Source organism: Oncorhynchus clarkii, chromosome 17, assembly GCF_045791955.1.
Source record: "Oncorhynchus clarkii lewisi isolate Uvic-CL-2024 chromosome 17, UVic_Ocla_1.0, whole genome shotgun sequence".
Taxonomy (NCBI): domain Eukaryota; kingdom Metazoa; phylum Chordata; class Actinopteri; order Salmoniformes; family Salmonidae; genus Oncorhynchus; species Oncorhynchus clarkii.
The window spans coordinates 26261062-26270888 of NC_092163.1; positions in this window are offsets into that span (position 1 = coordinate 26261062).

Below are 9827 nucleotides of genomic sequence, written 5' to 3' on the forward strand. Positions count from 1 at the left end.
TGGTCGGCTTAAAAAGGATGTGGTTCTGGGAATTTCCATCTATACTGAACAAAAATATAAAATGCAACATGCAACAATTTCAAAGATTTTACTAAGTTATAGTTCATATAAGAAAATCTGTCAATTTAAATACATTCATTTGGCCCTAATCCATGGATTTAACATGACTGGGAATACAGATATGCAGCTACTGGTGACAGATACGTTAATAAAAAGTTAGGGGCGTGGATCAGAAAATCAGTCAGTATCTGGTGTGAACACCATTTTCCTCATGCAGCGCGACAGAGTTCCTTCTCATAGAATTGATCAGGCTGTTGATTCTGGCCTTGAAGAATGTTGTCTTGATTCTCTTTAAAGGCGACTGGAACACGCTGTCGTACACGTCAATCCAGAGCATTACAAACATGCTAAATGGGTGACATGTCTGATGAGTATGCAGGCCATGGAAGAACAGGGACATTTTCAGCTTACAGGAATTGTGTACAGATCCTTGTGACATGGGGCCATTTATTATCATGCTGAAACATGAGGTAATGCAAAATGCAATTGTCTTGGTTGTCCGTAGCTTATGCCTGCGCGTACTATAACTCCACTGCCATCACTCTCTTCACAAAGTTGACATCAGCAAACTGCTTGCCCATACGATGCCATACACATGGTCAGCGGTGGCCTTTTATTGTCCCCAGAAGTTTATAGGAACACGTCAAATTTGGTGTCAAATGAAAGCTTCGTCTTTAATTTTTATTAAGGTACACAATACCTTCAAAAACTATTCACACCCCTCTACTTGTTGCACTTTATGTTTCAGCCTGAATTTAAAATAAAAAAATGTATATATGAATGAATGAATAACAAATGAAAAGCTGAAATGTCTTGTGTCAGTAAGTATTCAACCCCGTTGTTGTTATTATGGCAAGTCTAAATGGCTTGAGTAAAATGTAATTAATAAGTTGCATAGACTAACCGTGTGCAATGATTGTGTTTTTGAATGACTATCCCATCTCTGTAGCCCACACACATACAATTATCTGTAAAGACTCTCAGTCGAAAAGGGAATTTCAAGAACAGATTCAACAACAAAGACCAGGGAGGTTTTCCAATGCCTCGCAAAGAAGGACACCTATTGGTAGATGGGTCAAAAAAAAATCATAAAAAGTAGACATTGAATATCTCTTTGAGCATGGTGAAGTTATTAATTACACTTTGGATGGTATATCGATACACCCAGTCACTACAAAGATACAGGCGTCCTTCCTAACTCGCTTAGGGATGACGCCAATGGTGATTTTATGGCTGTGATAGAAAACTGAGGTTTGATCAACAACATTGTAGTTACTTAGATCTTTTTGGAAAACATTGTCGCATAAAAAACAGAGAGAGATTTTTTGTTGTTGCATCTGCACAGTTTTTCCAGTAAATGAGTTTGTAAAATCTTCTGTGAAAATTGTTCAAAGTAGTCCTCGTGCATAGAGTTATATGGTTTGGCACACTTTGAATTCAATGATTTTTGTTTGGCATAGATTTAAAAGAGAAATCTGAATCAAAGCGAAATTCCGTCTTGTCATTGTTGGGCTGCCAGTGGCAGATGGTTGCCCAGTGATTCTCTCCCATGTCCCACCATCCTGTTATGCAACTGTTCACCTTTTGTTTCACATGAACACAGGCAACATCTTACTACTGATAACAACGCTCTTGTCTACATATGGATACGCCTGTGGCGGATTTACGGTGTTATGAACAAAGCAAATAAAAAAGGGTGCTTCTGGCTGTTATAAGACATTTACCATCAAGAAAATGTTTTTGCTGGCTGGCACTTACATGATAATGTCTCTATCTCTACATAAACAACTCTTTATTGTGAGCCATTGACAAGTCAATTACATGTTTTATTTAACTAGGCCCTATGGGACTCTCAATCACAGCCGGTTGTGATACAGCCTGGATTCGAAACAGGGTGTCTGTAGTGACGCCTCTAGCACTAAGATGTAGTGCCTTAGACCGATGCGCATCTTGGGAGAAATTAAGAAAGAAATGACAAAGTCATATACCCAGTGACCTCGGTTTAATTTTGATCACCTCAAATACCTTTAGTAAGATAAATAAAATGGGTTGCAAAATGGAAACAGTAACTCTACAGCATGTGGGCATGCTATGCTAATTTTGCTCATGTACACACACCCATGGTGTCGTTATTGGAAAGGGAGAATGATTAATCCTATTCCTTCACCAAGCCGATGTAGCAGCAGTAACAGTCCTGTGTGTGTGATGGGAGCAGAGCGGGGGATGGAGCAACGGGTGAATAGAGAAGGGGAAGAATGGGAGAGGAGAGACAGGCAGGCCAAAAGAGCGGCAAAGAAAAAGGTCATGAGACTACTTTACACGGGGAGATAAGCTACCACCCAAAAAAAGACAAGCACCTCCCCATGACTTAACCTCCCCACACATTATCGAACTCAAGACACAGTATAGAGAAGATCAAATTGTATAGGCTGCAATATACTGCACACCAAGAACAACTCTCAACAAAACTGGAGGAGCAAAACTGTGGAGCAAAACAATTCAGATAACACGCACATGCAGTTCAACGCTTCAGTGCTGAACAAAGGAATCCACTCCACCTCTTCTAAACACAGGCATTTGACAGATGGAGTCGGGCCAAAAGGATGGAGGTTGGGGGGGGGGGGGGGGGGGGCTGAGTTGCTCGTGGCATAAGAGGTATCCCAGCATGCCTGGTGGAGAGAAACATGACCTCAGACTGGAGCAAATGTTCACCTTCCAACAGGACAACGACCCTTAGTACACAGGAGTGGCTTTGGGACAGGTCTCTGAAAGTCCTTGAGTGGCCAAGCTAGAGCCCGGACTTGAACTCGATCTTACATCTCTGGAGAGACATGAACATGGAGAGACATTCCCATCCAACCTGACAGAGCTTGAGAGGATCTGCGGAGAAGAATGGGAGAAACTCCCCAAATACATATGTGTCAGAGACAACGATAAACAGCTGTCTCTGATTGGGAACCATATCAGGCCAACATAGAAATACATAAGCCCCTATACCTACAAAACTCTAGACATACAAAAACCCCTAGACATACAAAAAACCCTAGACATACAAAAAGTACCCACCCTAGTCACACCCTGACCTAACCAAAATATATAGAAAAACAGATATCTAAGGTCAGGGCGTGACAGTGAGTTAATTACAAAAAATTGCTTATGGTTGTGAGTGTGACAAAATAAAAGCAGGGCATTCTACCAGATAATTTTAGAACTTGGACACTGTCTTATTAGCCTAACGTTATATCCAAATTTGACTTTGGTGCAGGTCAAGTTGTTCTTCAAATTACCGTCTCTGGTTAACACACAGTATAGCAACTAAAATCAAAGTGTATTTGTCACATGCACAGGATTCAGAAGATATAAATGGTACAGTGAAATGGTTACTTGCATAGTGGAGTCTTTTGTTTAGACATGTAGCTAGCTAAGCAATGCACCACAATTCCAACTCATAACATTACTACCCTGCATGAATCTGCTTGTAACTAAAGCTAACCAACTAGTTAGGTTCAATGTTAACTAGCTAGCTAACATTAGGCTATAACTAGCAATGCAAATGGCTCTGAGATACAAATAATATTACTACACAGATTATACAGCGAGCCAGCCAGATAACGTTAGCTAGCTAGCTAACAGTGTGCTTTAACTTGCAATGAAAATGACTTTCTGACAAAATTAGAAACGTATAATATCTGAAAATGTAGCTAGCTAGACTATCTTATACATGGATGAACGCTTCTTCCTCTCTGTAACTGATGCCACGGTTGCCCTTAGTTTGATGATGTAATCAAGAGAAGATATAATCTGTGTGTTCTCTTTTCGACTCCCTCCGCATTATTTGCAATCAAATGGACACATTTTCTCCATCTCCTTAGCTATCATACTCTGCTTACACTGGGTATTCCACTGATTTCAAAACTCGGTCCTCCAGAAAGTGTGGAGCATTAGCAACACTTAAGCAGTTCTTCGTGATATCTTTCAAAAAAAGATGCGTTAGAAAGAATTACCTAGCTAGACATACTGAGCAGCTCAGAGAAGCATGCTACGTGGCAGACCAATCTGAACTCACCTCTCGGCATGTCCAGCCCATCCATTATTTCAGTCAATCATGGGTAGCGGGAATGTTCCTGTCTTTTTCTGTGGCTATACCAACTAGGCCCATAATTTAACAATTCTATTTGTCTTTACAAATGGCATGCAAGTTTGTTATTAAGGCACATGAAAGTACACATGTTCCAGGAAGCATTTCTACCATAAAACGTATTTTGATTTTTTTTTTAAATACATGTTTACGTTCAAATGCCTCTCCTTCGAAGTAGTGACACGCGACATACGCCTAGTTTCCTGAAACGAGTAACATATACAGCATGCTGCTTTTGCTCACTTTATTGATTTTGTCTGTCTTGCTTAGGTCACTCATAGGAACACAGTATTTATTTGAAGGCAGTCAAGGCAACAGCTCATCATCCTCCTCAGCATTGTGCATTGTGCTCTAAATAACTCAAACTGGCTAGTTTGCCTGTTTGTAAAGAGAAGGACAGGCTGTACGCTGACCTGCTACTCAGATTGTTTTCAAATATAATTTTTCTAATGATCTTTATCATAGAAAATGGTGTATTGTCCCATACAATAACCTGTGCTCTAAATTATTTGTTCTTAAAATGTACCAGGATTCTGATTGGCTGGCCTCATCACCTGTTATTTTCATAGCGTAGCCGGCTCTCGATAGCTTGTAGAGTTCCTCGTTGTACACAGTGGCTAGCTCAGGGTTGTGCATTAGGTGACGCTCTATAGCTCCCAGGAGGGCCATCACAGCTGTGGGAGGTGCTTCCAGACTGGATATGTTCTTCTTATGGAGAAGTGGAGTAGCATAGTGGGATACTCCATCCACTGGAGTCTTGGCCTCTAGCACCTCCACTGCAGCTTTGCTTAGAGCGGGTCACCTTCTAATTTCTGTATGAGAGTGTGTCGAGCTGCCACAGTGTCTCAACATTCTGGTGGGAGTTAGGTGGGAGAGAGGAATGTAGTGAGCAGGCATAAGATCTCACCTGACAGATGCTGACAGATGCTTTAGGAAGCTTTTGAATCCCTGCACAGCCCAGCTGTGTGCACACAAATACTCAGTCTTGCCACTTCCACACTGCCAGATTGTAGTCTCTGCCCAGTCAGTCCATGGTTCTAGCTGTTTGATCCTTTTGTGCCTGGTTTCCCTTGCCTGATGCTGTTTTCCTATCCGCTACAGTTCTGCCCGCTTCGACTCTGGTCCCTTTCTCCAGTCTGACTTCTCCTCAGTCCTGCTACTCTGTCCTGGATTCCCCACTCTACGCTCCCTTGGATTCCCCTCCGGACCTGCTTACCCTGTCCCCACACCTCTCGCTCCAGCCTCAGCCTCAGCACCTGGTTTCCAGCAACCCGCCAGGCAATCAATTTGGAGCATATTTGAAAAGTTAACACGCTGACTATACAATGGACCAATTAGAAAAATAAAAGCAATACCTTTCAATGCGTGTGATACAAGAGATGTGCTGTGAGATTAGGGTCAAATGCATGTGTCTTGCGACCAATGTGTGAGAGTTGGCAGCTCTGCATTGGGGCATGCAACGCTGAATGTGTGTTTTCGACATCAGCCAACTAACTAGCTAGCTAGCTAGCTAACATTGGACACTAGCGATAGCTAGCAAGTGATCTCGTCAGCTGTTTAGACAAACAACCAAAGTTAAACTAACTAGTTAATTCAGGAATGTGTCCATTATGAAGACCCGCACAGATTTTTTAAATCCTGAATTGGTGTTCTGGCTAGCCAGCTAATGAAAAAGTATGCAAATCATGTTTTTTAATCTGTTTTCTATCAGGGACTAAACAGGGTAATTCATGCTTTGGCAGGAGACAGCAATCCTTTACGTGGACCACAAAAAAAATAAAAAATACTTAGGATGCTTAAGTGACAACGAACAACAAATATATATAAAGATAACTTTATTCCATTACTCAACCATATGAAAGCAGATCTAATTAAATGGAATAATCTTCCCATAAATCCTACAGGTAGCATAAACCTCTTTAGAATGGCATGGTCCCAAAGATTTTCAATTTATTTTTGCTAATACCAATTTAAAGACATTCTTTAAAAAAGTATACTCGGTCATAAGATTTTATATGGGAAAATAGAATTCATAGAATCAAAGGAACATTTTACATCTTCCTAAGTTTGAGGGTGGTTTTAACCTTCCGTACTTGGAATTGTATCAACTCGCCACCCAAGGCTTTTAAATCAAATCAAATCAAATCAAATCAAATTTTATTTGTCACATACACATGGTTAGCAGATGTTAATGCGAGTGTAGCGAAATGCTTGTGCTTCTAGTTCCGACAATGCAGTAATAACAAGTAATCTAACTAACAATTCCAAAACTACTGTCTTGTACACAGTGTAAGGGGATAAAGAATATGTACATAAGGATATATGAATGAGTGATGGTACAGAGCAGCATAGGCAAGATACAGTAGATGGTATCGGGTACAGTATGTACAAATGAGATGAGTATGTAAACAAAGTGGCATAGTATAGTATAAAGTGGCTAGTGATACATGTATTACATAAGGATACCGTCGATGATATAGAGTACAGTATATACGTATGCATATGAGATGAATAATGTAGGGTAAGTAACATTTATATAAGGTAGCATTGTTTAAAGTGGCTAGTGATATATTTACATCATTTCCCATCAATTCCCATTATTAAAGTGGCTGGAGTTGAGTCAGTGTCAGTGTGTTGGCAGCAGCCACTCAGTGTTAGTGGTGGCTGTTTAACAGTCTGATGGCCTTGAGATAGAAGCTGTTTTTCAGTCTCTCGGTCCCAGCTTTGATGCACCTGTACTGACCTCGCCTTCTGGATGATAGCGGGGTGAACAGGCAGTGGCTCGGGTGGTTGATGTCCTTGATGATCTTTATGGCCTTCCTGTGACATCGGGTGGTGTAGGTGTCCTGGAGGGCAGGTAGTTTGCCCCCGGTGATGCGTTGTGCAGACCTCACTACCTTCTGGAGAGCCTTACGGTTGAGGGCGGTGCAGTTGCCATACCAGGCGGTGATACAGCCCGCCAGGATGCTCTCGATTGTGCATCTGTAGAAGTTTGTGAGTGCTTTTGGTGACAAGCCAAATTTCTTCAGCCTCCTGAGGTTGAAGAGGCGCTGCTGCGCCTTCTTCACGACGCTGTCCGTGTGAGTGGACCAATTCAGTTTGTCTGTGATGTGTATGCCGAGGAACTTAAAACTTGCTACCCTCTCCACTACTGTTCCATCGATGTGGATAGGGGGGTGTTCCCTCTGCTGTTTCCTGAAGTCCACAATCATCTCCTTAGTTTTGTTGACGTTGAGTGTGAGGTTGTTTTCCTGACACCACACTCCGAGGGCCCTCACCTCCTCCCTGTAGGCCGTCTCATCGTTGTTGGTAATCAAGCCTACCACTGTTGTGTCGTCCGCAAACTTGATGATTGAGTTGGAGGCGTGCGTGGCCACGCAGTCGTGGGTGAACAGGGAGTACAGGAGAGGGCTCAGAACGCAACCTTGTGGGGCCCCAGTGTTGAGGATCAGCGGGGAGGAGATGTTGTTGCCTACCCTCACCACCTGGGGGCGGCCCGTCAGGAAGTCCAGTACCCAGTTGCACAGGGCGGGGTCGAGACCCAGGGTCTCGAGCTTGATGACGAGCTTGGAGGGTACTATGGTGTTGAATGCCGAGCTGTAGTCGATGAACAGCATTCTCACATAGGTATTCCTCTTGTCCAGATGGGTTAGGGCAGTGTGCAGTGTGGTTGAGATTGCATCGTCTGTGGACCTATTTGGGCGGTAAGCAAATTGGAGTGGGTCTAGGGTGTCAGGTAGGGTGGAGGTGATATGGTCCTTGACTAGTCTCTCAAAGCACTTCATGATGACGGATGTGAGTGCTACGGGGCGGTAGTCATTTAGCTCAGTTACCTTAGCTTTCTTGGGAACAGGAACAATGGTGGCCCTCTTGAAGCATGTGGGAACAGCAGACTGGTATAGGGATTGATTGAATATGTCCGTAAACACACCGGCCAGCTGGTCTGCGCATGCTCTGAGGGCGCGGCTGGGGATGCCATCTGGGCCTGCAGCCTTGCGAGGGTTAACACGTTTAAATGTCTTACTCACCTCGGCTGCAGTGAAGGAGAGACCGCATGTTTTCGTTGCAGGCCGTGTCAGTGGCACTGTATTGTCCTCAAAGCGGGCAAAAAAGTTATTTAGTCTGCCTGGGAGCAAGACATCCTGGTCCGTGACTGGGCTGGGTTTCTTCCTGTAGTCCGTGATTGACTGTAGACCCTGCCACATGCCTCTTGTGTCTGAGCCGTTGAATTGAGATTCTACTTTGTCTCTGTACTGGCGCTTAGCTTGTTTGATAGCCTTGCGGAGGGAATAGCTGCACTGTTTGTATTCGGTCATGTTACCAGACACCTTGCCCTGATTAAAAGCAGTGGTTCGCGCTTTCAGTTTCACACGAATGCTGCCATCAATCCACGGTTTCTGGTTAGGGAATGTTTTAATCGTTGCTATGGGAACGACATCTTCAACGCACGTTCTAATGAACTCGCACACCGAATCAGCGTATTCGTCAATGTTGTTATCTGACGCAATACGAAACATCTCCCAGTCCACGTGATGGAAGCAGTCTTGGAGTGTGGAGTCAGCTTGGTCGGACCAGCGTTGGACAGACCTCAGCGTGGGAGCCTCTTGTTTTAGTTTCTGTCTGTAGGCAGGGATCAACAAAATGGAGTCGTGGTCAGCTTTTCCGAAAGGGGGGCGGGGCAGGGCCTTATATGCGTCGCGGAAGTTAGAGTAACAATGGTCCAAGGTCTTTCCTCCCCTGGTTGCGCAATCGATATGCTGATAAAATTTGGGGAGTCTTGTTTTCAGATTAGCCTTGTTAAAATCCCCAGCTACAATGAATGCAGCCTCCGGATAAATTGTTTCCAGTTTGCAGAGAGTTAAATAAAGTTCGTTCAGAGCCATCGATGTGTCTGCTTGGGGGGGGATATATACGGCTGTGATTATAATCGAAGAGAATTCTCTTGGTAGATAATGCGGTCTACATTTGATTGTGAGGAATTCTAAATCAGGTGAACAGAAGGATTTGAGTTCCTGTATGTTTCTTTCATCGCACCATGTCACGTTAGTCATAAGGCATACGCCCCCGCCCCTCTTTTTACCAGAAAGATGTTTTTTCCTGTCTGCGCGATGCGTGGAGAAACCTGTTGGCTGCACCGCTTCGGATAGCGTCTCTCCAGTAAGCCACGTTTCCGTGAAGCAAAGAACGTTACAGTCTCTGATGTCCCTCTGGAATGCTACCCTTGCTCGGATTTCATCAACCTTGTTGTCAAGAGACTGGACATTGGCAAGAAGAATGCTAGGGAGTGGTGTGCGCTGTGCCCGTCTCCGGAGTCTGACCAGAAGACCGCCTCGTTTCCCTCTCTTTCGGAGTCGTTTTTTTGGGTCGCTGCATAGGATCCACTCCGTTGTCCTGTTTGTAAGGCAGAACACAGGATCCGCGTCGCGAAAAACATATTCTTGGTCGTACTGATGGTGAGTTGATGCTGATCTTATATTCAGTAGTTCTTCTCGACTGTATGTAATGAAACCTAAGATGACCTGGGGTACTAATGTAAGAAATAACACGTAAAAAAACAAAAAACTGCATAGTTTCCTAGGAACGCGAAGCGAGGCGGCCATCTCTGTCGGCGCCGGAAGTAGAACTTACT